Source organism: Vicugna pacos, chromosome 4 (assembly GCF_048564905.1).
Source record: "Vicugna pacos chromosome 4, VicPac4, whole genome shotgun sequence".
Taxonomy (NCBI): Eukaryota; Metazoa; Chordata; class Mammalia; order Artiodactyla; family Camelidae; genus Vicugna; species Vicugna pacos.
Genome location: NC_132990.1, coordinates 73,077,368 through 73,103,413, shown reverse-complemented (window position 1 = coordinate 73,103,413; position 26,046 = coordinate 73,077,368). Strand labels below are relative to the sequence as shown.

Below are 26,046 nucleotides of genomic sequence, written 5' to 3'. Positions count from 1 at the left end.
TGGGCTCTCTCATTACTCACCCAGGGGCAAGCATCACGGGGACACGTAGATAGCCTATGGGGAGGCCCCTGGAACTGGAGCCTCCAGCCACAGCCAGCGAGGAGCTGATGCCTGCAATGATCACAGGAATGAGGCTGGAAGCCGAGTCTCCAGCCCCTGCAGAAGACAGTAGCCCTAGCCAACGGGGTGGCTGCAACCCCATGAGGGGTCCAGGACCAGAACCATCCAGCTGAGCCACTCCCAGATTCCTGACCCCCGGGACCTCAAAGATAATAAATATTTGTTGTTCTAACCTGCTGGCTCTGGGGGTAATTTGCTTTACAGCAGTAAATGACTGATCTAGGGCCCCATTAAATCCATTTTAGTGTATGTGTGTTATGGAATGCCAGACCAATTTTAAAAAGAATGAGGTAGATAGAGCCCTGTGTCCAAACATGGAAAGATAGCCAAGGTATGCTGCTAAGTGAAAGGAAATCTTGCAGAGCAATATGTATCATGTGATGCTTTTTATATAAAAATATGCTGTCATCACACAGCCAAACAAATCTGGAGGAATTTAGCCAAACTATTAATAGTGGTTTTCTCTCTCATTGCAGAAGCAGGCAGGGCACCCAGGAGTCCTTCACTCCTTATTTCTGTCATGTTTCAACTTTTTACACTATATGTGTCTTAGTTTGGTAAGCTGGTGGAAAAATATTAAAAAAGCATTAAAAAAATATTTGCCTAAAATGGGCATGGTAGAAAAACATAGTAAATTGGCTTCAATAACTGACAACACTTGAGATCTCAGTGTTTAACAATTAATTTCTTTTTTTAAGTTTATTTATTTTTTGAGGGTAATTAGATTTACTTATTTTTAGAGGAGGTACAGGGGATTGAACCCGGGACCTCATGCATGTTAAGCATGCACCCTACCGCTGACTTATACCCTCCCCCAGCAGCAGTTAATTTCTTAGTATTCTAAAGTTCACTCAGCAGCAGGGAGGGATGGGTGGGAAGGGCTTTGCTTCATGGAGTCGTCAAGGGATCCAGCTGGTTGATGGAACCTCTTCTGTTTTCACACGTGGCTTCCCAGGTGGCCCTGGGCACAGATATCCAGCTGGCAGATGGGCAAAGCGAGGGTAGAGGATGAAGTGGGAGATTTTTCATAGGTCAGATCTGAAAATGATGCTCAGTCACTTCTGCCCACACTCCTTTTAGCCGGGATGCAGGCACCCTCTGGCTGTGGCTCCGACTGCATGACCTCAGGACCATCAGCTCCCCAAGTTCACTGTCCACTTTCATTGTACTCTCCCGTCTGAGAATCTCAGCCACAGGAATATCAGGGCAAGGCCCTCCTGCTGCCCCTAGAAGCTACTGGCCACCCTGAGGAAGGAATGCAGCACATTCTAGAAGTTTAACTCAGCTGAGGGAGGCCCAGCCTGTCTGGTGCAGTCCGGTTCGTCAGTCAGGAACACAGCCTTCTGACCTGGTCCCCCTTCCTGCCTCCCCCTCCCAAGGGCAGGGCCCATCACCTAGGGTGGGGCTGTTTGAGGATGAACCGGGGTCATGGGGCCCCAGGAACTGTTTGCAAACTGCCATGTGCATCCGCGCGTATCTGCAAGCTGCCAGCACCAGAGTCGCCAAGGTCGAGTAGCGTGTGACTGCTGTTCCCCGTGCCCCACCCACACACACCAGGCCCCGTGCTGAGAGCCTGCTGTGCAGGAGTGTGCAGGACCCTCCCAGCAACTCTCTGAGGAGGCCCCGGATGGGGAAACTGAGGCTCAGAGAGGAGACATCACTCACCCAAGGTCACAAAGCTCCTAAGGGAAGAGAGTGCAAGCAGGTGTGCTGACTCCAAACCCAGTGTTCCTCATCCTTACTCCACGTTATTCATCCATCAATTCATTCATTCCCTCTCCTGTGTGCCAGGCTCTGTATTGAGGATAGAGTAGTGAGCAAACCCCAAAATGCTTAAGTCCTTTTCCTCATAGAGCTCATGCTCAGGGGTGGTGGGAGACAGAGAATAATAGCAATAACAACAGCAAACACAGAGGTTATCTGAAAGCGGAGTGTTCCTATGAAATCTTTTGTAAGCTGAAACAGCATAATAGGACATATCTTGCTAAGGGATGCACAAAATACATCGAGATAAAGCACAGATGCTCACACAGGCCAAAGCTTTGGCGGCTTGATGCTGAGATGCTGAGTGTGGTTCTGGGGAAAGAGCTTGGTGGCGCCACTCTGGCTGCATCGGGTGGGTGCTGCCACCATGGTGGCTCCAGCAAAACAAACGCTGAACGCTATTTTCATTTTTTGCCTTTTTTTGTGAAAGTGAAAATCCTCTTTGGATTTCTTCTAGTTAGGGAAAGCAGGTCCTAGTGTAAGTGTTTTGTAAAACCAAAGTGGTGTAAAGCGAACTTTGAAAAAAACAAGGGATACCCATATGCTGGGCACTTACCATGTGCCAGGCGTAGGCCAGTCCTTTTAGAGATTCTTTAAATTCCCCCAACAATCCTATGGCACAGTGTTTTTATCATTCTTCATCATAGATGAGGAGGCTGAGACCCAGAGAGTCCAGATAACTTGTTCAAGGGCAGAGGTGGGATGTGGCAGGGCTCCAGAGTCCACGGCTCTTAACCAGCACACTCACCAAAACAAAACAAAACAGCACCCACATAAATAAACAAGGCAATTTTAGATAATGATCAATGCTATGAAGCCAGTAGGGAGATGTGGTTGAGAGTGACAGGGGATGCGGCGGGAGGGAGATGGACGATCAGGGTCGGTCTCTCCACAGGAAGATGTGGGGAAAGACATACCAGGCAGAGACGGCAAGTGTGCAAATGCCCTGGGGCAGGCACGGGCAGGGACAGGGATGTCCGGTGGTCAGGGGCCTAGGAGACTAGAGGGAAACGTAGAAATTGAGCTCTGAGAATAAGTAGGGGGACACTCTGAAGGCCTTGCAGGGTACAGTAAGGAATTTGGTTTCTTCTCCAGAACAGTGAGACACTATTGGAGAAATGAAGCAGGGGAGTGATTGTCTTCAAACTGGGGGCCCTGAGGATTTTCAAGTTATTAATATTTATTTCAATAATCTAGTAAAATTGCCAGCCTCCAAACTGGACTATGGGGAGCCTGGAGCCTGGCCTGTGGTGGCATTTCTGCTTGTGTCTGAGTCAAGCAGGGCTATGTCAAGGCCAAGGAGAAAATAACAGTGCAGAGAGGGAAACTGATCACTTTTTTTCCTCAATAAACTTTAAAATTTTCGGCACCTGGCTAGCTCAGTCGGTAGAGCATGAGGCTCTTAAAATTTTGGAATGTTAGATTTACAGGAAAATGGCCATGATAACACAGAGAGTTTCTATAAATCCTTCACTCAGTCATCTTAGTTCACCATTGAGTGTTTCGCAAGAGAAACCAACTTTGGTACTTTGTTATTAACGAAATTTCAGCCTTTATTCAGATTTCACTCCTTTTTACACTAACATCCTGTATCTGTTTCAGGATCCAACCCAGGGTACCACATTGCAATTTTGTCACATCTGCTTCATTTCTTCTGGTCTGGGACAATTTCTCAGTCTTTCCTTGCTTCTCGTGACCTTGAGTTTTGAGGAGATCCTGCCAAGTATTTTGTTGGACATCTCTCTTTTTTTTTTAAACTTTTTTTTTTATTGAGTTATAGTCAGTTTACAATGTTGTATCAATTACCAGTGTAGAGCACAATTTTTCAGTTATACATGAAAATATATATATTCATTGTCACATTTTTTTCGCTGTGAGCTACAAGATCTTGTATATATTTCCCTGTGCTATACAGTAATATCTTGTTTATCTATTCTACATACGCCTGTCAGTATCTACAAATTTCAAACTCCCAGTCTGTCTTTTCCCACCCCTCCCCCTTGGCAACCACAAATTTGTATTCTTTGTCTATGAGTCTGTTTCTGTTTGGTATTTATGTTTTTTTGTTTTTTTAGATTCCACATATGAGCTCTCTCATATGGTATTTTTCTTTCTCTTTCTGGCTTACTTCACTTAGAATGACATTCTCCAGGGACATCCATTGTAGAACGTCTCTTGATTTGAGTTTGTCTTTGTTGTTCTCACGATTACGTTGGGATTATGGATTTGGGAGTGGGCTACCACAGAAATAGATGCCGCACCCTCTACACTATCTTAAATTAGGGGGCACCTGGTATCCAGGTGACGTCACCTCGGAGATTAACCTTTATCTCTTGGTTCTCTTGATGGAGGTGGTGTCCGATAGATTTCTCCACGGTGAGGTTACCCTTCTTTCCTCCATACTCTGCCCTTTGGAAATGAATCACTAAGTCCAGCCCATACTCAGTGAGTATGGTAAATTAGTTGGAATTCTTCAGTAAGGATGATTTGCCCCTTCGCTCCCATTTACTTTTTATTTAATCATTTACTTTTATCAATATGGACTCATATACTTATTTTAGACTTTGAGTTGTAATCCAACACTGTGTTATTTATTTTGTTGTGCAAATGGTTCCTGCTTTGGCCACTGGGTGCTCTTTTAGTTGGTTCCTGTGTCCCTTTGACGTGTCCTAGTCCATTTGTTTTTGGAGCATTTCCTTGCTTTCCTGCAGTACAAGATGCTCCAGCTCATCTTTTATTTTCCCTGTCTTAGCCTTAGAATCTGTCATCTCTCGGAGTCCTGATCACTTTCATTAGAGAATGGTATTTAGAAATACCAGCCTGTTGCTACTAGGGTGTCACTGCTTCTAGGCCCTCTCAGCCATCCCATGACATTCACTATATCTGTTCATTAAAAGCCAGCCTCTAGACCCAACCTATTCTCAGAAGGCAGGAATCACCCGGAGGCATGAATACTAGGAGGTGGGTATCACTGGGAGTCTTCTTAAAGACCGTCTACCACGTGGCTTAAACCAAAATAGGGCAATTGTGATGGTCAGGACCAACCCTCCTGTGCACTGTCAGGGGACAGGCAGAAACATGACACAACTGTGAACAGGAATGAGGAAGCCCTTTCCCCACTGATATGCAAGGCTCTCTAAGACCCTCTGTTAAGTGGAAATAGCAGGGGGCAGAGCCACCAACGTGGTGTGAGAATTTTCAATGAAAGAAAAAATAGAATATATATTTATATTTGTAGAAACTATCTCTGGAAAGACATACAAGAAGCTGATAGCTGCCTTCTTGGGGAGAGGAGTGGGAACTGTATCTATAAACATATGTATCTATCATATCTATGTGTGCATATAATTTTAAAAAATTTTAGAACCATGTGAAAGTATTATCTATTCCAAAAATTAAATTGAAAATTTAAAAAAAAAGCTGTTTTGCCAAGTGAAGGACAAAACTGATGATTTCCCTGTGGCTTGGAAAGAGAAATGGAGTGGGCAGGCCAGGGCCCCCGGGGAGCACAGGGGCTAAACGCAACACGGTGGAGGAGCAACCTCATTTCTGCAGAACATCATCGTCTGTCACATTCAGTTTGTGCAACAGTTTGGATGCTGTTGTTCTTGTTGTGTGGTTTGTGCTTAATTTGTAGCTGTGTGGTGTAGTGTCAAGAATCCAGGACTCAGGACCCTGCCTGTGTGGGTCCAAATCCTGGCTCTGCCACTTCCTAGCTGGGTGACTGTGGGCAAATGACATCTGTCTCTGAGCCTCAGTTTCCTCTTCTGTATAATGGGGACAATACTTGTCCTTGCCTTGAAGGTGGTGGTAAGATCTCGGTGAGTTAATACATGTCAGGGGAACAGAGCAGGGGCTCAAAAAAAATATAAGCGAGTATGGTTATTGAGTTCATTCATATTTAAGGAACAGAATAATTGAAATAATCCATGTCACCTCTGGGCCCTGAGAGGTTTCCCCCTTTTAAATGGATATTTGTATTATTCGAGCTGGAGGAATGTTGGGTTCCCATGTGTGTATGGCCCATGCCCAGCCCAGCACTGTTCATGCATGAACTGGTGTTGTCTGTCCCTTCCCCCAACCCAGACTGAGACTGAGCTCAGCAGGGCACGGAGGGTCTGCTCACCCCACGTCCCAGCCATCCAGCCTGGTGCCCGGCACAAACTAGCATCCAGGAAACACTGTGTTGAGTGAACAAATTAATGTAAGCAGGCATGAATGAATGGAAAATCCAGCAATGTACATGTGACCTCGTTACTGAACTTCCCCTCAGGTGATCAGGGAAGGCTTCCAGGAGGAAGTTGATGGGGATGGGGGCGGTGTTGTGTCGAAGAGGGTGTTCTAGGCAGAAGGGTCAGCCTGTACAAAGGTTTGGAGACCAGGCAGCATTCTATTCCTTGGGGGAACTGAAAGCAGGATGGAGGTCAGAGGGTGAGGGCTGGAGGTCAGGAGGGAGGAGGGGCAGGCAGGTGAGCAGGGCCCAGTTCACTCACCGTCAAGGTGGGTTAGACTTTGCCCTGAGCAGGAGGGAAGACAGGGCCTGGGACCAGGCATCCGAGGCTAGACAGAGAGCAAAGGAACTCTCGGCTGAGCTAGTGCCCCTTCCCCCAGCTGCATATTGCTCTGTCGGCTTTGGGCAAGTTGCTTCCTCTTTCTCAGTCTTAATTCTTTCATCTGTGTAATGGGCACTGGGTTCTTGTGAGGGTGGACACCAGACTGGACCACAGTGTACACTCCCCTCACCTGCTGATGGGCTGGGAGGATCTATCTGTAGGTTGGCAGGACAATCTGGCATAATGTATCACATCCTTACAATGTTTCTAACCTTCAACTCAGCAGTTCCTTTTCTTAGAACTTACCCTGAGAGAATAATTTAGGACCCGTGAAAAGATTTGGCTCCAAGAATGTTCGTCAGAATGTTGCCTGCAACGGCAGAACAATTAGAAACAGCCTAAACGTCCAGCATTAGGGGAATGAAGGCGACGCTATCAAAAGTTGTGCTGAAGATTTTTATCTGATGACAAGCAAAGGCTTTCATTCAGCATTATAAAAATTTTTTACTGCAAAAATAATATATCTCACTTTTAAAATATTCAAATCCTAAAAAATGTTATAAAGTAAAAACTGAAACATTCTACCTCCTCTAGGTCAATTTCTACTCCTGAAAGTTAATCACTGTTAACAGATTATTAAATTATCTTTCAGACTTACATCAGCAGGTATACAAACATATGCACACACATATGTGTATTAAACAACATATATGTTAAGATGGTATTTTATTAAAAACATGTACCGTTTCTTTAAAAAATTATCTAATTGCATATATCATGCTAGATTGTTACTGTAATGGCCCCTAATGCATCTGGCCTCCCAGGATTCATCCCCTGGGATAGGCTCCCCTCACACTGAGTTTGGACCTGATCATGTGACTTGCCTTGACAGAGGGGACATTAGCAAGCACGATGCAAGTAAGGGTCCATAAGGGCTTGCAGTTTGAGGCTTGTCCTCTTGAAATACTCTTGGGATCCAGCCGCTAGGCTGCAAGGAAGCTCAGGCTAGAATGCAGGGTGACTGGCAGCTACGTGGAGAGAGGCTGGAGGACGAGAGGCCGTCATGCAGCTTCCAGCCCAGCTAAACTCTCACGTGAAGTCAACCATATGAGTGAGCCCTGCTGATGCCTCGTGGGGCCAAAAACTGGCCTCTTTCACAGTGGTTTGCTACTCAGCAATCAATCATAGAAACATAGATTGTTCTGCAACTTTTAAAAAATCTTGAGGGGGGAGGGTACCCCTCAGTGGTAGAGTGGGTGCTTAGCATGCACGAGCTCTTGGGTTCAATCCTCAGCACCTCCATTAAATAAATAAATAAACCTAATTTCCTCCCCCTGACAAAAAATAATTTTAAAAAATCTTAACAATATATGCATATATTATGAACATCCTCCTAGGTCAGTTCATCTAGGTCAGCTCATTCTTTTTAACGACTACATGGTTTTTCATGGGATCAATGCAGCATAAGTTACTTATCTGTCTCCTACTGATGGACATGAAGTGGCTTCCAATTCTTTGCCATGACAAACAGTGCACCCTCCTCGTGTGGATATCATTGCCAACTGGCATTAGAGTATCTTTAGAATAAACTCCCAGAAGCAAAACTGCTGGCTCAAAGGGTATGCACTTTAAAATTTTCACAGATATAGTCAAATCACCCTCCAGATTGGTTGTACCAATTTGTGTTCCTACCCATAGTTGGTAAGTGGGCCAGGCCCCCAGCTCTAATCCAAACTTGAAAATCAACATTAGGCAGCATGAGTGTGTGAAAGTGTTGTAGAAGTGGTGAGGGGTCAGGGTGAGGGCCCGGGACTCTGCGGAAGATTTTGCTGCAGTTGCAGGGAGCACGGTCTGGGGCCCCAACTCTCCCTCCCTCGGTTCCTTCCTCTTCTGCCCAGGCAGCTGTGCTCAGCACATCCTCTTGCAGCACTGCCCTTGAAGGCGCTTCCCCAGCAGACCTGCTTCGCAGATAGGCTAAAGTTCCTCCAGTCTTGACCCCCGCTCACAGTGACCCTCTGGCTTAGATAGGTCCCAGCCCCCACCTCCTGCAGAGAGGAGACTTCCAGGTTCATCTTGTGACTTTGGACAAATCTCTGACTTGGAACCTATAACTGCTTTTGAAAACAATGTGAATGATAACAATAGTAACCTTTGGGCACTGTTGTTTATTCCTTCAGCAAACATTTATCTATCTATCTGTCTGTCTGTCTATCTATCTATCTATCTATCTATCTTATTTCCTTCAGCAAGCATCCTAAAGAGGCATCCTGGCCTCTTGGGCCCCATGGTCTAGTGGGAGGCCGAGATGGATCAGGCAACCACATAGGTATGTATCTTTATGTACTTACATATGGAGGCTATGTCATCTGAAATCGAGTGCAAGCACACAAGAACCTGATGTAGCTAGATGGCTACTGAGTTGAGACTAGAAGATGAAGATGCTAAGAGAGGGTGGAGAGCAGGGTAACCACATTCCTGGTGGGTATAATGGCTTGTGCAAAGGCCCTGAGGTGGGCAGGGCATGTCACATTCATTTTTGAGACTGAAAGAACCTGAGTGCACAGAGTGAGGGGGAGAGAGGACTGAGATGAGGCCCGAGGGATTAATAGGATCACACCAGGCAGGGCCTTGTGGGGCCACAATGTTGACCTTTAAACTGAGAACACGGGGGAGTCATTGAGAAGATTAATGAGTTAATATCTTGTAAAGTTCTTAATCCATGGTTAGTGCTCAATGAATGTTATTATTATTATTATTTTTTAACTTTCTGCACCTTCTGGGTGTCAGGCCAGAGAATTCCTTTGATCTTAAAAAGGCTCTCACTAGTCTGGGCCAGCTGTGCTCCTTGATTGGGAAGGATCCCAGAAGTAGCCCCGGTGTTTTCAGGAAATGGAGTCCAAATCCTGAGAGCATCAGTAACTTGCCCCCAACGTCACCCAGGGAGGCAATGCTGGAAACCCAGTTCTCTGACTCCAAGCCCAGTGCTGTTGTCCAAAGCAAGTTCTCATTATCTCCCTGCCCAGCTTGAAACCCACAAGGGCTCCCCACTGCCTCCAGAATGCCCACAGCCTGGCATCCAAGGCCCCCTGCTTATCTCTCTCTGTCCCCTGGCACGAACCCACACCAAAGTGGAGAGCAATGTTCAGTGTTGCCCAGAGAGCCTGCTGCCTGCCACACATTTACCGGTACCATTCCCTAAACAGGAATTTGGGGGCTGGAGGCGACCCAGTCTCTTCCCCAGTCTTTCCAGCGGCCCACAGGGCCCACCTGTCCTCCTATATTACTTTCCTATGGCTGCTGTAACAAATTAGTAGCTTAGCTTAAAATAACACAAATTCATTACCTTACCTTTATAAAGGTTCAAAGTGCAGAATGGGTCTTATTGGGCCCAAATCAAGGTGTCAGTGAGGCTGCATTCTTTCTGGAGGCTGTAGGAGAGAATTCCAGCTTCTAGAAGCTTCCTGCATTCCTTGGTTCATGGCCCCTTCCTCCACCTGCAAAGTCAGCCGTGTAGAGCTGAGTCCTTCCCATGCTGCCGTCTCTCTGTTTTTCGCTTCGGTCTCTCTCTTTTGTATTGAAGGATCCTCGTAACTATATTGGATGTCTTCACACTCATAATCTGGGATAATCCCCCTATTTTAAGGTCAGCTGATTAGCAACTTTAATTCCATCTGCAACCTTAATTCCACTTTGCCAGGTAACCTAATGTAGTCCCACTAATCACAGGATTAGGATGTAGATGCCTCTGTGGGGGTGGGGGGGCACTATTCTGCTGACTACACCTCCCCTACCTCCCTCACCAGGTCCTGCCCTTCCTCACAGTCCTCACCAGGCGGCTGCCCTTAGGTAGGGATGCAGGCGGGAGTGGGTGCTGCCCACATTTCTAGAAAGGAAACAACAGTCCTAACAGCACACCTTTGTGGAATGTTTTTGAATTTGTAAAGGGCTTTCACATACTTGGGGGTTAGTAGTCTCTGTTCTGCTCCACACCTGAGAACACTGTGATGAGAGAGGTTGGTGGTCGGCCCAAGGTCACTGGTCAGACATGAATATTGCTGGGCTCACCCCCAGGCCTGACCCTAGCTCCTCCCTCCAACCCCAACCCTCCCTGAACGATCTCCCCATCCCCAGACCATATTAATGATTTTCCAAGGCCACTCCAAGGGAGTCCTGTGGCCAATTTGCCCTTATTTTTGGCTGCTGGCCAAAAGTCATGGGGTCATACTTGAAAGACTTCCTCAAACCCTGCAAGTCATTGCTCTGGAGGTTTCTGCCTGATTTGGAAGCAGGACTCCGCTGCCAATGGAGCTATAACAGCTGGAGGGCTCCAGGGCAGCTGTTTGTTAGTGTGTTTCAAAAGCCTTAAAAATGTGCATCCCTTTTACCCATTGATGCCACATGAAGGAAACAGACAAAAACACAGAAGGGCGCATGCCAGCTTGTGTATCACAGCATTACACAGAACAGCAAAAAATCAAAGCCAACGTAGACCATCAGTGGGGTCTGGATGAAATAAAAGGATGGATCCAATGTTGTAGTCTCATACAGTGATTAAATATAACAATATATATATAAACAACAAGGTCCTACTGTGCAGCACAGGGAACTCTATTCAATAGCTTGCAATAACCTGTAATGAAAAAGAATATGAGGGAGGGAAAGGTATAGCTCAGTGGTAGAGTGAGTGCTTAGAATGCATGAGGTCCTGAGTTCAATCCCCAGTACCTCCATTAAAAAGAAATAAGCAAATAAACCTAATCACCTCCCCCCACAACACAAAACAAAAGACACGAAAAAAGAATATGAGAAAACACATGTATAGGTATAACTGAATCACTATGCAATATGCCAGAAACTAAGAGAATGCTGTAACTCCACTACAATAAAAACAACAACAACAATAATAATAATAATAATAAAAGACAATGTAGATCTCCATTTAGTGACGTGCTAAGATGGCCTTGAATAAGCATAGGTAAAGATGCTCCACTCCATGGTCGAGAAGGAAACAGATATTAAAGCCACGATGAGACCACACCTATTAGAAAAGCTAAAATTTAAAAGATTGATCATATCAAATATGTACAGTCACTGGGAATCACATATAGTGCTGGTGGGGGTGTAAAATGGTACAACTGTTTTAGAAAACAGTTTGGTAGTTTCTTAAAAAGTGAAACATACACTTATCATATGGGAGTCAGCCATTCCACCCTGAGGAATTTACCCAAGAGAGATAAGAAGTCCATGCAAAAACTCGTACGTAAATGTTTAAAGCAGCTTGATTTGTAATAGGCTGAATCTGGAAATAACACAAATGTTTACCAACAGGTGAATGCGAAACAAACTATGGTATACTACTCAGCAATGAAAAGAAATGAACTATCAGTCCACACAACATGAATGTATTTGAAAATAATTTTGCTAATTATTTAGAAGCCAGAAAAAAAGAGTACATACTGTATGATTCCATTTACATAAAATACTAGGAAATGCAAACTAATCTATGGTGACAAAATGCAGGATCAGTGTGTGTGTTGGGGTGGGGGCAGGAGGAATTACCAAGTAGCAGAAGGAAACTTCTGGTGGGTGATGGATGTGTTCATCAACTTGAATGTGGTGATGCAAGTCATGTGAACTTACACCGAAATTTATATTATACACTTTGATATGTGTAGTTTATTGCCTGTCAATTACTCAATAAAGCTGTTTTTTTAGAAAAGATGCCCTCCTTCCAGTTATAAGATTGATAAGTAGTAGGGATGTAATAACATACAACATAATAAATGTAATTAACACCATAACATTCCGTGTTCCGAACATGCTACATGCACGATGAATTTAACAAACGTTCATTTCTGAGTTGTGAGAACGTGGATTATCTAACTTTCAACCACCATATTAGGCATATTTAAATCGTATATCAGTTGCTTTCATTTCTGGGAACTTACCTAACGCCAGTTTCGAAAATCGATTCTAACTGGAGCGATTTCTAACTGAAACACATGTAATTTACAGTTTCTTTCTTCATGAAATTCTGAGTTCCGAACATGCTATATGCAACATGGTCGGCAAACATTCATTACTGAGTTGAGAGCATGTGGATAACCCAACTTTCATCCTCAATCGAAGGGATATTAACATCTAAATTTTAGTCTGATTTCTAAGGTTTTTCCTAACACCAGTTTCATAAACCGGGCATTTTTCACACAAAAATTCTATGTATGAATTCAATATGAAAGTTGTCAAGAGAGCAAATCCTAAGAGTTCTCATCACAAGGAAAAAAATTTTCTATTTCTTTGATTTTGTATGCATATCAGATGCTGAATGTTCACTAAACTTAGTGTGATAATCATTTCATGATATATGTAAGTCAAATCATTATGCTGTACACCTTAAACTTATACAGTGTTGTGTGTCAATTATTTCTCAATAAAACTGTAAGGGAAAAAAAGGTGCCCTCTTGATACATTGCTAAGTTAAAAAAAAAAAAAAAGGAAGAAGAAGGCAGGTTCCGACAATATATACAGTCTGATTTACTTTCTGGGGAAAAAAAGGCATTTGTGAGTGTAAATTTCCTGGGATCAGAGGTGAAGTAGACTTTTTTCTTTGTACTTTTCTGTATTTGCATAATGCTTTTTAATAACCACACGTTTGCATTTTGCAAGAGGAAAACCAAACAAGCGCCTAAGCAGGGCCTAGCAACATCTTCCCCACCCCCGCGCCCCCATCCCTCGGAGGCTCCGCCCCCTGCCCGGTCCTATCCAGCTGGAGGCGGGGAATTGACCCAGACTCAAGGGCTTCCGGAGAGCTGGTCCCTGTGCGCAGCGGCCCCCAGAGCAGTGACGAGAGCAGCCCTGCAGATGCTTCCCGGAAGGCCCGGGGGTCAGCCTAGACTACACCAGTAAATCACCCCAGGAAGAGGCCCGAGCATTTCCTCTGCAGAGGCAGGGCCAGGGAAGTGAGGAAATGCGCACAGGGTTTGGATGAGTCAGGGGACCCCACTCACACTTGAGTGGGGGGATTAAGTCAGTGGGAAATTTAAAAAGAGGAGGCAGTGCAGTCCAGCTCCCAAGAACCCAAAACTGGGACCTGGAAAACCAGCAGGACCTCCCTGAGTTCTCAGTAACAGGGACTCCCTGCTTCACTCTCTACTTCCCTGGGCATGTATCTACCCCTGATGCGGAGTTCACCTGCCAAGGAAGACTAGTCCTGAGCTCGTTTCTCAAGATAAAATTTGATTGGCCCGTCTTGGGTCACGTGGCACTCAGTCAACCCAGCCAATGGAGAGGGGTCAAGTATACTAAGATACCTTCTACGGGTTTGTCAGGGAAAGGGCAGGCATGGACTGGACCACACAGAGCAAGCAGCTGGAGTCAGGATGAAGAGGATGTCCTTTGACCATCACCAGAGTTGCAGTCTCACCATTACAACATTGACCCAATAACCATCACAATAAGCCACAGCAAAACCACACTTTCCACAGGCTGAGCAATTTCCACGCAGGAAGATGCTGGGTAGGAAGACACCAGTGCCTGCTACACATAGACCCTCGGAGACTCTTATCTAACCACTAGCATTTAATGTTAACAATAACACTGATCTAGCACCTTCTACAGGCCAGACACCCATTCTAAGCGCCTCACATATGTCCTCTCAAGTGACCCTTGTAACAACTCCAAGAGGTGGGTACTATTATCCCCATTTTACAGATGGGAAGACTAAGGCACAAAGAGATTCAGGAACTTGCCTTAGTTCACAGGGGCAGGATTCACACCTGGGTAGCCTGGCTCTGATGTCATGCACTTGCATGTGCCTGACACTTTTCCAGGCACTGGGATACAGACCAGAACACACATCCTACTAATGGGCCTGGAAGAGATAGACAATGACACATATCATGAGCTGTCACTGTTGTCCTAAGTGCTACAAGCTTGGTACTCGACGAGAATCTAGAAAGTCACCATCCTAACCTGAAGGGATCACAGAGGGTTTCCCTGCAGAACTGACATGGACGCGCTAAGTCCTACAGATTGACAAGGAGTCGGGGAGGCAAAGTGGTGAGGGCACAGTGTATGGCGGGAAGAGGTCCAGGTGAGAGGGAACCGCATGTACATCACGCCCTGCATTAGGTAAGTGCTTTGCTGGAAGTCACCCAAGGCAAAGGTGAGAAGACATGATAAGGACCTCGCCCTAGCCTCCAGATGCCTGGCCCTGCTCCCTGTGACCCTGCCCGACCCCCACGGGCAGTCACAGTCCAATGCCCGCAGCTATCAGAGGTGGTAGCAGGACAAACCCATGGACTTATTTGATCACGGTTTACTACCAAGTGGCCCAGAAGGACGCTAATCACTTCAGTGCCCAGTTTGTGGGAGTCATGATGATTCAGGGAAAAAGCCTCTCGCTAAATTCTAGAAGGGAATTCAGCCGACCCAGCTATCCATGCGTAGAGATGCTTGCTAATCAGAGGCCAGCTTCACCTCAGGAGCGCCCCCCACCCACCCCACCGTGGTCTATGCCCTGCAGCCAGGCCTCTTTGCAAGGTCTTATTGTGGACATTGCTGGTTTCCCTAAATGAGTTCAAGAGCAAACGCTGGAGTTTTTGAGAAGTGCTTCAGCCTCAGCATCTGATGATATTCTTGACAAGAATGATCAGTTTCTGGACTGTAACAGAGGCTGGGTCACACTTGAGGATCCGGCACTGCTCAGCAGGGCAAGACAGTGGTTTGGGCTCAAACTGACCAGCTGGAACTGACCCTCTCCTGCTCTCCAGGCAAAGCTGGTTTTGCCCTCCTGGAGGGAATGTTAAAAATGCTCTTGACCTTTGGCCCAAAGGATCTACTTCAGAAAATTACCCCCCTGAGATCCTCCACCAGCACACAGTGAGCATTTATAAGAACGCTCACTGCAGTGGCTTGAAATAGTTAAAAACTGCAGGCGTTCCAATCCTATCCTGATGGGACTGGCTACATTCAGTGTGGACACCCTCACTATGGACAACTGCAGTCCCAGAAGAGAATGTTCTAGCAAGGAGCAGCCTCTAAGAGTCACTTTTAGGGGAGGGTAGAGCTCAGTGGTAGAGTGCATGCTTACCATGCACAAGTTCCTGGGTTCAATCCCCAGTACTGCCATTAAAAAAAAAAGTCACTTTTAGATAAAACAAGATAAAAGTGACAAAACAATGAGTACTGGATTATTCTTTTTTTTTTTTTTAAGATACCATTACTATAAGCTTTGAAAAAACTACCTGAAGCATTTATACTACACTTAACAGAGGGAAAGGGCATCTCAGGGATGCCCTTCACTTTTTCAGCTTTCACTTTCTATAGCATAAAATTGTGCAATGCTTGGCTTTTTCAATGATAAGCATGTGTTACTTTTGCTTTGAGATCTTTCTTTTTTAACGTAAGCATTTACTCTTAGTACTGCTTTCGCTGCATCCCAGAAATGTTGGTATGTTGTGTTTTTGTTTTCATTCATTCTTAAGATATTTTCTTATTTCCCTGGTGATTTCTTCTTTGACCCATTGGTTGCTTAAGAATGTTGTTTAATTTCCACATACTTGTGAATTTCCAGTTTTCCTTTTGCCATTGATTTCTAGTTTCATTCCACTGAGGACCATGTGCTACATTTGAAATCAGCAATGACTTAAAAAGAAAGAGAAAGTCTGGATAGCACGGTGGTGAGGAGCTCAGGCCCAGGATTCAGACTGCCTGGATTTGAAGTCAGCTCCATCATTGTGACTCCGGGCATGATGTCATCTGTCTGTGTCTCAGTTTCCTCATCTGTGAAATGGGACATACCTCATGGGACTATGGTGAGGACTGAAAGAATTCCTATGTTGAAAACCTTAGGTCAGTGCCTGGGGCACATACTAAACGTTCAGGGAGTATCAGCTGTGATGATGGGGAGGAGGTGGGGGAGGAGGATGGGACAGTGGCACAGTTTGGGGGGTGCTTCCACTGAGCTTGATGTGGTGACCACAAGCATGTACCTTGGAGCTCTCTGCCTTCCAGGAGCAAAAGGGGCCCTAAATCCTGGTGTGCTGCTTACGCCGTGGAAGCGTTCGTGTCAGTAGTGTTCTGTGTTCATTTGTTTCTTTCTCTTTCCTTCAATACTCATTCACTGGCCTCTAGCTATGTGCCAGGTCCTGGGAGGGGATCAAACATAAACTCTTCTGTGAAATGGGGATAATGATTGTCTTAGTCCGCTCTGGCTGCTATAACAAAATACTACAGATTGGGTGGTTTAGAAACAACACAAATGTATTTCTCATGGTTCTAGAGGCTGGGAAGTCCAAGATCAAGGTAGATTTGTTGTCTGGTGAGGGCCTGTCTTCTTGCTGTGTCCTCACATGGTGGAAGGGACAAGGGAGCTCTCTGGGGGTCTCTTTTATAAGGGCACTAATCCTATTCATGAGGATCCCACCCTCGTGACCTAATCACCTCCAAAAGTCCCCACCACCAACACCATTACCCTGAAGGGTTAGGGTTTCAACATAAGAATTCTGGAGGCGGGGATAAAAACATTTGGTTTACAGCAATGCTAGAACCCCCTGCAGGCTGTTGGCTTTGAAGGAGATCTTAGGAGCACAGCGCTTAGCCTGGGGCAGGGGCCTCCAGGGCGAGATCAGTACACAGAAGCTGTTGTTTAGACAAAGAGAAGTGACAGCATCAGAGCATCAGGGCCTCTTTGAAAGCCACCCCCCACCTGCAGGAGAATGGTCAACACTGCTCTTCCTTGGGGCTATATCACTGGGGAGGTACCCACTGCATCACTGTGTGGATTTCCAATAAACCCTGCCAATAAAACCTGCCCGATTCACCCCCAGTGCTTACATCAGTGCATGGCACAAAATGGTCACTTAGTTTTTGATTTAGTCGAACAGGCACTATTCTACTCGTTCATTACTCATAACATCCCTGGGAAATAGGTAATGTATTTCCACTTTAGAGATCAGGAAACAGAGGCATAGAGGTTATATAACTTGTCCAAAGTTACACAGCCAAGAAGTGGCAGAGCTGGAATTTGAACCCTGGGAGGTATTTGTTGAAGGACGGAAGGAAGAAAGGAAAAGGTGAGGTGCAGGGTCTGGGGTCTACAGTTCTGAAACACAGAATCAGAGAGCAGGGCCCTTAGCAAGCATCCATCTCCATCCCACTCCCCTTTTGTTCTACAAGTGGGAAGTGAGGACTAAGGGCTGGGAGGATGGAGCCCCAAGGCCAAACAGGAGATTAAAATTTAGGCTTCCCAGTTCCCAGCCCAGCAATCCCAGGCAGTCAGGAGTTTGGGATGTATCAGAAAATCCCAAGTGTTAAATTCCTTCCTGTCACTGGAAAGAATTTTGTAATGAGTTGAGTAGAACGGACAGTTACAAAACACAGTGCGATGTTAACAGTTAACATCTGATGAGGGCTTTCCTTGTGCCAAGTAATTTACAAAGTCCTTTATGTACATTACTACTTTATTGAATCCTCAAAGGAATTTCAGGAGGTAGGTAAGGCCACTAAACCCATTCCGCAGCTGTAAAAACTGCAAGGCTCAGAAAAAAACGAAAGACAAAAAAACTGAGGCTCAGAGTCTCCAAGCGACTGGCTTCAGGTCAGAGAGCTAACAGGCAGAGGAGTCTGGGACTCATACCCTGGTCCCTGCTACAGCCCCTGGCCCCCACTCTTCCCCAGTACCTCACCACTAAATGGCATCACTAGTGATTTTCACATTTTAAAATATTAGCTGTTGCTGACAGTAACCCTGGGGACTGTGACTAAGAAATCAGAAAATAAGCAGAGCTCAGCAAGGGCCAAAGGGCTGTGCATGTGCCTACAAGGTACCTAAGAGGACAGGGAGGTGACCTGGGAACACTTCTCAGTAAACATGGCCCTGATTACTGGGTGAAAAGTGTTGGACTCTTGACTGGTTATGTAAACTCTGTCTCCACCTGCTGACTCCTGGCCTGCTGAGTGGGGGTCTGAAAAGGTTCAGAAGACCAAGTCTAGCTCCTGAGGTCCCCTTTGAAGTCACCTAGCACATGGTCAGGCTGCCTGAGAAAGGCCTCAGCCAAGCCTTCCCTTCACTTCCCAGAAATGGACTTCCACTTGCCCTTCAGGAAACACCCACAGGGCCCTCCACAGCTTTCACTTGACTTTGCACAGAAGAAATTCAACTGGAGCCTGTTTCCTAAGTGGCTCTGGGCCATACACTTTTCCCTCATAATTTGTATCACATGCAAAGGTGTCATTATCTCCATTTTATGGGTGAGGACACTAAAGGTGAAAGAGGTTAATAACTTCCTTCAAGTGATAGGGCCAGGGAGTAGAAGGGATGGGATTTGAACCCAGGTCTTTTAAAGCAGAAGGCAGGCTCCGGGAACTGTGTGCTCATGACATATCTTTAGATGCAGATGGCAAGCAGAGAAGGGAAAGTTAAAGGGGCTAAATTCCTGAATCTTCCAGGCTATGTAGGGAACCGGCCTGGAACAATCACATCATCCTCTCTTTCTCTCTCAAACCTTCCGTGGCTCCCCATTACCTTTAGAATAAAGCACAACATTAACATGGCCTGCAAAGCTCTCCTGTAGGATGGGGCCTGCCTACCTTTCTAGCCCTGCCCTTGCCTCTCACAGATCCTGGGCTCCTACATTGTCTCAGCTTAGACTTTCCTCTCCACCAACTCCCCTCCCTCCTGGCTGACTTTTACCCATTGGTCAGGCTTGGGTTTACATACCACTTCCTCAGCAAAGCCTGCCCTGACCCCACACACCAGGTCAGGCCTCCCTGTGTTCCCACCACTTCCTCAACTCCTCTTGACCCTCAGGTATATCACATTTCTCAACCCTTGGGCCACATCTATGTGCCCACCACCACAGCCTCAGTCCCAGAGCAGATTGTGTGATAAACACCCATGAGTGAAAAATGAATGAATGAAGTGAAGTGCTTGGCTTGGCAGATCCTGGAAGGCTGGGGAGGAGACAGACACAGGGTGAGGGTGGTAAGGCTGCTGGGCTGACCTGCAGGTTGTATTAATGACAGTACTCTAAGGGGAGGGTCAGTGTTCAGAGCTGGGAACACAGGCTGAAGTTTGAACTTTGTCTTGTCTGTGATCTGGAGTCCTGGGCTGAAGGCATGCTGGAGGCAAGGTCCCAGTTGAAGAAAGTAAGGCTGGCCTCAAAGCTGCAGGGGAAGACAGGTAGCTCTGGGGAAAGCCACCCACAGGTCTCTGGACACAATGAAAATGGGGTAAACACACTCTTATGCCTCGGAATCTGGCCTGATTTTGCACAGTGTTGGTCAGGCATTGGGCCTTGGCCGTCACGCACTCCCTAATCAAATCTGCTGAACAACTCCAGGAGGCAGGAACTGCTATGGGCCCCACTGGACAGATGGGGAAACTGAGGCTCAGAGAGGTAGAGTGACCTGCCCCAAGTCACACAGGGACTCTCCATCGCTGCCTTAATTAAACTCTGTATTGCAGCTCACGCGGGGTGGGGGAATCTAAACTATCTTGGCTTTCACTGTTTAATAAGGTAGTCATTAGCCACGGGTGGCTATTTAAAAATTTTATTTAAATTAAATGGAGTTTAAAATTCAGTTTCTTTCTTTTTTTTGTATTTTTTAAATTAAAGTATAGTCAGTTTTCAATGTTGTGTCAATTTCTGATGTACAGCACAGTGTTTCAGTAATACATGAATATATTCATTTTCATATTCTTTTTCACTGTAAGCTACTACAAGATATCAAATATACTTCCCTGTGCTATACAGTGTAAACTTGTTTATTTTATATATATCAGTCAGTATCTGCAAATCTCAAACTCCCAATTTATCTCTTCCCACCCCTGAAAATTCAGTTTCTCAGTCACACTGGCCATATTTTAAAGTGCTCAGTAGCCACATGTGGCTGGTGGTTACCATATGGAAAAGTGCAGAGATGGAAAATTTCCATCATTGCAGAAAGTTATATTAATAGTGCTTGCCTAGACCATGGAGGTGGACAGGTCCACAGAGACCACTGAATTCAACGCTCTTATTGAGCAGATAGAGAAAGAGGGGTCAGGGACTGGTTGAAAGTCACACAGTGAATTGGTGACAGAGGTGGAATTCAAAACCTGGGCTCCTGGCTTCCAATCCAGTGCTCTCTCCACTGAAATAGGTTGACTCCTATCTCTTACCTGGGACTTAGTAAGAGCTTCTGTGAGGCAAAAAGACATCATAAACAAAGTCCAAAGACACGTGACTAAGTGGAAGGCATAATTTAACATATACAGCAGAGGTTGATATCTACAATATGTAATAAGCTACTACAAATAAATAACAAAAAGATGACTACTCCAATTTAAAGATGGGACAAAGGATACAGCCAGGTAATTTACAGAAATTCAAATTGCCAAAAAAATATGAAAAGATGCTAGTGAAAGAAGCGCAAGCATGGTAGTAGAGGGTTTCTTTGTTTTGTTGTGTCTTGTTTTTTTCAAACAAATTGGTAAAGGTAGAGAAAGGATGGGGATGGGCACTGTCTTACACTGCTGGTGGGACTATAAATGGGTCCAACCTTTTTGGAAGGCAGTTTGGCAGCATCTCTCAACAGCAAATATGTAAATACCCTTTGACTCAGTAATCCTTGGGCCGGAACCCAGGGCTGCCTGACTCCAGTTCTTGTGTTCTGAACCATGACTACTCCCTGTGAGTGATGGTCAGGCTTCGGTTGGAAAGGGCAGAGTTTGCTGATCAACGGGGAGACTTGTGGACTTGGCCGTGGGAGGTTTAAGCAGGACAGATCACTGTGGGTGAGTTCTTTGGAGCCTTTATCGTCTTGTGTGACTGGCTCAGATATTAGCAAGGAGCCCGGCACAAATCGATATGCCCTTGGTCAGCTGCTGAGGTGGCTTGGCTGCCATTCCAGTTCCGCAAATAATTGGAGCCCAGTCACCGGTGAATCAGCACCAACCGCCCTTGGCAAGCAGTGCTGGGAAGGCGGCTTGGCGTGGCACACTGTGCTGGGTGTCAGGTGACTCAGAGAGCAGACCAGCTGGGTAGCTACTCTCAGGGTGATGTGGGCAAGTGACATGTTCCACCGCTACCTCAGTTTCCCCTTTCTTTCTTCCTTTCCTTTTCTCCTCCTTTCTTTCCTTTTTTCCTCTTGCCCTCCCTTCCCATGAGTGGCAAGTATGCACCAGTTATTGTGACAGAAGGCAGAGCCCTCACTTTCTCTGCACACAGATGCCTGGTAACTTGGGGGCACAGAGCAGGGAGTAAGCACTGTGCCTGATGCGGAGGCGGGGGTGTTGGGATGGGAAAGGATGACTGAGCTGAAGCTTGAAACTTAGTATGTGCCACCAGGTGGGCAGAAGGACAAGGCCAGAACCTTTGGCCAGGGCTGTAGGGGTCCGAGGGAGGCAGGCAGGGAGAGGCTAAGCAGTTGCTTCCAGAGGGACCTGAATGCCTGGCTAAGAACTTTTGATTTGATTTCCTCTAGAGAGTGATCGAGAAGCACGGAAGGCCTTTTGTTTGTACTAGCCTTATAATTATAAATTATTAAATTATAAAATAAATCTATTATATTACAAAAACCAAACAATATCCCAGAATGTTCATTAAAATAAAGTGAAAACTTTCCTCCAAACCCTCTCCTCAGTCGGAAGCCTTTGGTAACAATTTAGCATCTCCTTCAAGATTCTTTTCTATGCAAACATAAATAGATCCATTTTTCTTGACAATAATAAAGCTCACCCTTTATATCCTGTTCTGTGACTTGCCGTGCCACGTAAGATAGACATCTCCTATCTTGGTACACAGATCTCCAGCATCCTTCTCATCAGCAACACCACAACTCATTGATAAACGCTTCCCTTCATTCCACAAATATGTATTTATTGAACTCTTATTGTGTACCAGGCATTGCCCCAGCTGCCGAGGATGGAGCGAAGGGGAAAACACAGTCCTTTCCCTCAAGGCCTCCATCTTCCTACTGCCAGACATCAGGCTACTTCCAGTATTTTCCTATAATATGCAGTGATGCAGGCAGGGCCATCTTGTGCATGTAATTTTGTACACATATGAGTATTACTATTGGGTAATTTACTTTAAATGGACCTGTGTGCACTGAATTTTGATAGTTATTGGCAACACTGAGGTGTTTTAAAGCAGGAGGTGACATGGTTAAATCTACAGTCATCCACCAATCCACCCATGCATTTATCCATCCATGCATACACGCGCGCGCACACACACACACATCATGCACACATGAATCCATCTATGCATCCATCCTCTATCATTGTCAGGCCATGAACTGGATGTGGGGACACCGTGGATGAGGTGTCAGACCCTGAGAAGCTCACGCTGCAATGACAGAGAAGAAAACAGCATCACAAGAGTTAGTCCAGGGCCAGATAAAGGTAAGGATTGCCTAAGGCCATCCCATTTTCTCCAGCCAGGATTCTGTTCTATGTGCTGCAGTCCCACTCAGTCTCTCCATTCCCCTCTACTCCTTCCTCCCTCCTATTCCAGTGCTTATGCTCACTTACTTCCTGCCTTGGAGAACCTAGTGGTATTCAGTCAAATTCAAAATCCTAAGAATATTAAAAAAGCTCTAAGTGAGAAAGTATTATCACTGCTCAACAGGTGTTCCCTCTCTCTTCCCACTGTTTTGGCTCCACCCTGGTCTGAGCCACCAGTTTCCCGCTGGAATGGCTATAATTGCCTCCTCATTGTCTGCCTGCTGACAGTCAATGCATTCTTCATACATCAACCAGAAGGAACTTTCAATAAGGTATTTTGGACCTTGTCACGAACCTGCTTACATCCTTCAATGGTGTCATTTTGGGCTTAGAATAAAATCTAAACTCCTAGGCCCATAAGGCCTAGTGAGGGGGCTCCTGCCTGACCCCATGCCTCTCTCTTCTCTCTCTACTCACTCCCCTCCAAGCACACAGAGTCCCGGAAACATGCCAGCTCCTGCCTCTGCCCCTAGAGCTTCCTGTGTTTGTGGCCCCCTTGTTATGTAGGTCTGAGCTGAGATAAAGCCTTACAGAGGTCTTCCTTGATCTCCCCATCTAAATCGGGAACCTCAATCTGATTATCTTCTCTCACATTCCCCTGGGTTTCATTCTCCAGACCAATGCCTGAATTATCTTGTTAGATACTGGTTTCCTTATATGTCTAGTCAGGGCTTCAGGGAAGTCTGTGCTTAGGAATTTGGGGCCTGGAGAAGTGAGGAAGTGCTGGCCTGGAGCCCCCTGCTGACCACTCACTCAGATCCCCAAGTCCCTCCAGGCCAGAGCCTTTTGCAGGCACAGCCTCTCAAAGTCCTCACAACATTCTGGAAAGGTTGATATTCTTATTCCCATTTTACAGGTGAAGAAACTGTGGCTCAGAGATGGGCAAGTTTAGGGCGTATCCTTCAAGATTCCTTCCTATGCATGCAAAACTACACCCAAAGTTCATGTGACACTGGTGGTTAGTGTTGTGTCAGCCAGATTTCAGACCCAGTTCTGTTGCCTCCAGGGCAAGAGGTCCCGGCCAGACCATACTGAACCCCATGTCTATTTGGAGCTCCTGAGCTTCAGTATCCTGGACCAAGGTCATCCTGGCAATACACAGCCGAGCCAGGCTTCTAACTAAGGCTTGTCTCATCCCAAATGTGGCATCTTATCCTGGAACCTAGCTCTTTCCCTTCCCCAGGACTCATCTAGGAAATGAGGGAAGGGAAACTTCCTGGGTTCTCAGCCCAGAGGCTGTAGAGAGAGAAATACCCAACCTGAGCTAAGTCTGACAGCCAGGCCCACCCACCCTGCTTCCTGTTGGAGAGGCCTGGGGTTACTCACGGTCACAGCTGAGAAGCCACCTAGGCCTTGGAACATCCTTGGCCGGCTCCCTCCTTTGAAATCCCCTCCTGGAGTCAGGGAGCCACAGGCTCTTTCCCTGTGGAGCAGGCCCAGCCAGGATTAGTGAGGAGAATCATGGCCCCCCCTCCCCAACAGGGTGAGCAACCCAGCTTAGCACTCGAGAGCCTGTACTCAGGGTCAAGACCCTAGTCAAGTAATTTGAACTCCCTAGGCTTCAACGTCCCTGGCTGGAAATGGGGATACATAATAGTGTTAGGAACTGCTATTAGCAGTTTTCTCCTATCTGGGTAACTATGTCTTTGAAATGATGGGACAAACTGGAGAGAAGCTCAGGTTGCCACCCATTTTATGGCTGGGAAGCATGAAGAAATCAGAAATCTGAGTCCTCAGATAAGTGTCCCAACCTAACTCATCCCCAAGTCCGTTTGACTATTTCTCAAATGCTATTCAGACCCGTTTTCCCCCAGTGCTGCGGTTCATCTCTTGTCTGGATTACCACAATAAGCTGCTCACCCCTATTTTCCATCTTCTCTCTTCCACACTACCTATAGTCAGAGCAAGCTTCTTATAAGAAAAAGCAAATCTGTCTGGGTCACTCCTGCTCAAAATGTGTGGGTGGCTCCCCTCCTTACTCTGGTCTACAAGTTTCTACAAGATCCAGCCTCTACAGGCCTTCCAGCCCCACCTCTTGCCCCCTGACTTTCTCCAACAGCCACAATGCAGCAGCATGGAGGTACTCACAGCTTTCTGTGGGCATTGCATTCTCTGGCTGCCCAGGCCTCTTGAAGCTCCCTCTGCCTGGACCCTGCCTAACTCAGGGTATGCATCCTGCAGTAGCTTAGATAACTTCGTGAGAGAAGCCTTCTCTGAGTCCACCTCTACCTTGACCCCCTGCCTCCACCAAGCTCCTCCAGTTCCCTGTTATGTTCCCTATTACTAGTTCTCATCCACTATATTTGTCTCTGTCTGTGCCCCTGTCTGCTTCTCCACCTGGTCTTGAGCTTGGAGAGGCTGGAGAGGGCAGGCCCACCGGGCTCACTCCTAACTCCGAGCCTGGTTCAGGGCAGACTGCCCCCAAACATTTGAATGAACTAAAATATGTCAATGGTCTGGGAACTAAAAGGCTCCAGAAGTGGTCTCTGCGCAGGACAGTTAATACAAACAGGGAGACCAACCAAATTAGGTAAGAGGCTAACTGACAACAAAAGACTTAGCAGTTTGGGACGGGAGAAGCTGATTTTATCACAGGTTGCATGATGAACTGCTTCTATTCACCCCCTTGGCTAAGCCTTTGCAGACACTTTCCTCCTCAGTGTTGAGAACTAGAGATTCGGAGCCAAAGACCTGCTCAGTCTAGTTCCGGCCACCTCTTTGAGTGTGTTTTCTGAAAAATAAGACTCGCTACCTTCCGGGGTAGTCAAAGAATTCAAGTCTAGGAGGTGGAGGGCCACTTCAGCCATAGTGCTCATATTGGTTCTTTCTCTTCATTGTTCCTCCTTTTTCTTCTGCTCGCACCCTCCTCCTTGCTTGCCTGCCTGCCGCGGATTCCCGCCCCGCGACCTCCCACTGCCTTCTCGGGGCCCCTCTTCTTTTCCCTCTGCTCCGCCCCTACTGAGAAGGCGGGCCTAAGCAGCCGGTGCACCAATCAGAGAGCCCCGAACAGTCTCGGCTCCGGCGAGTCCCGCCCCACGCCGCCGCCCACCAATCCTGCCCCGCGCCCGCTACACCGGGCAGCCCAATCGTGGGCGGGCTGGGCCGCCGGCGCCCCGC

The 26,046-nt window shown here is 46.4% G+C and overlaps 1 long non-coding RNA gene and 1 other non-coding gene across 2 annotated transcripts; one reads left to right on the top strand and one right to left on the bottom strand.

The window, feature by feature from the left end:
* Positions 1-890: 890 nt before the first annotated feature.
* On the bottom strand, positions 891-24,341 carry LOC116280372 (uncharacterized). Its single transcript, XR_004189744.2, has 5 exons — positions 24,256-24,341; positions 9,786-9,931; positions 2,441-2,627; positions 1,786-1,914; positions 891-1,365 (listed from the first exon to the last, which is right to left on the bottom strand). It is a non-coding gene; the product is annotated as an uncharacterized lncRNA (long non-coding RNA).
* TRNAS-AGA (transfer RNA serine (anticodon AGA)) lies at positions 11,094-11,167 on the top strand. Its single transcript has one exon. It is a non-coding gene; the product is annotated as a tRNA-Ser (tRNA).
* Positions 24,342-26,046: the final 1,705 nt, after the last annotated feature.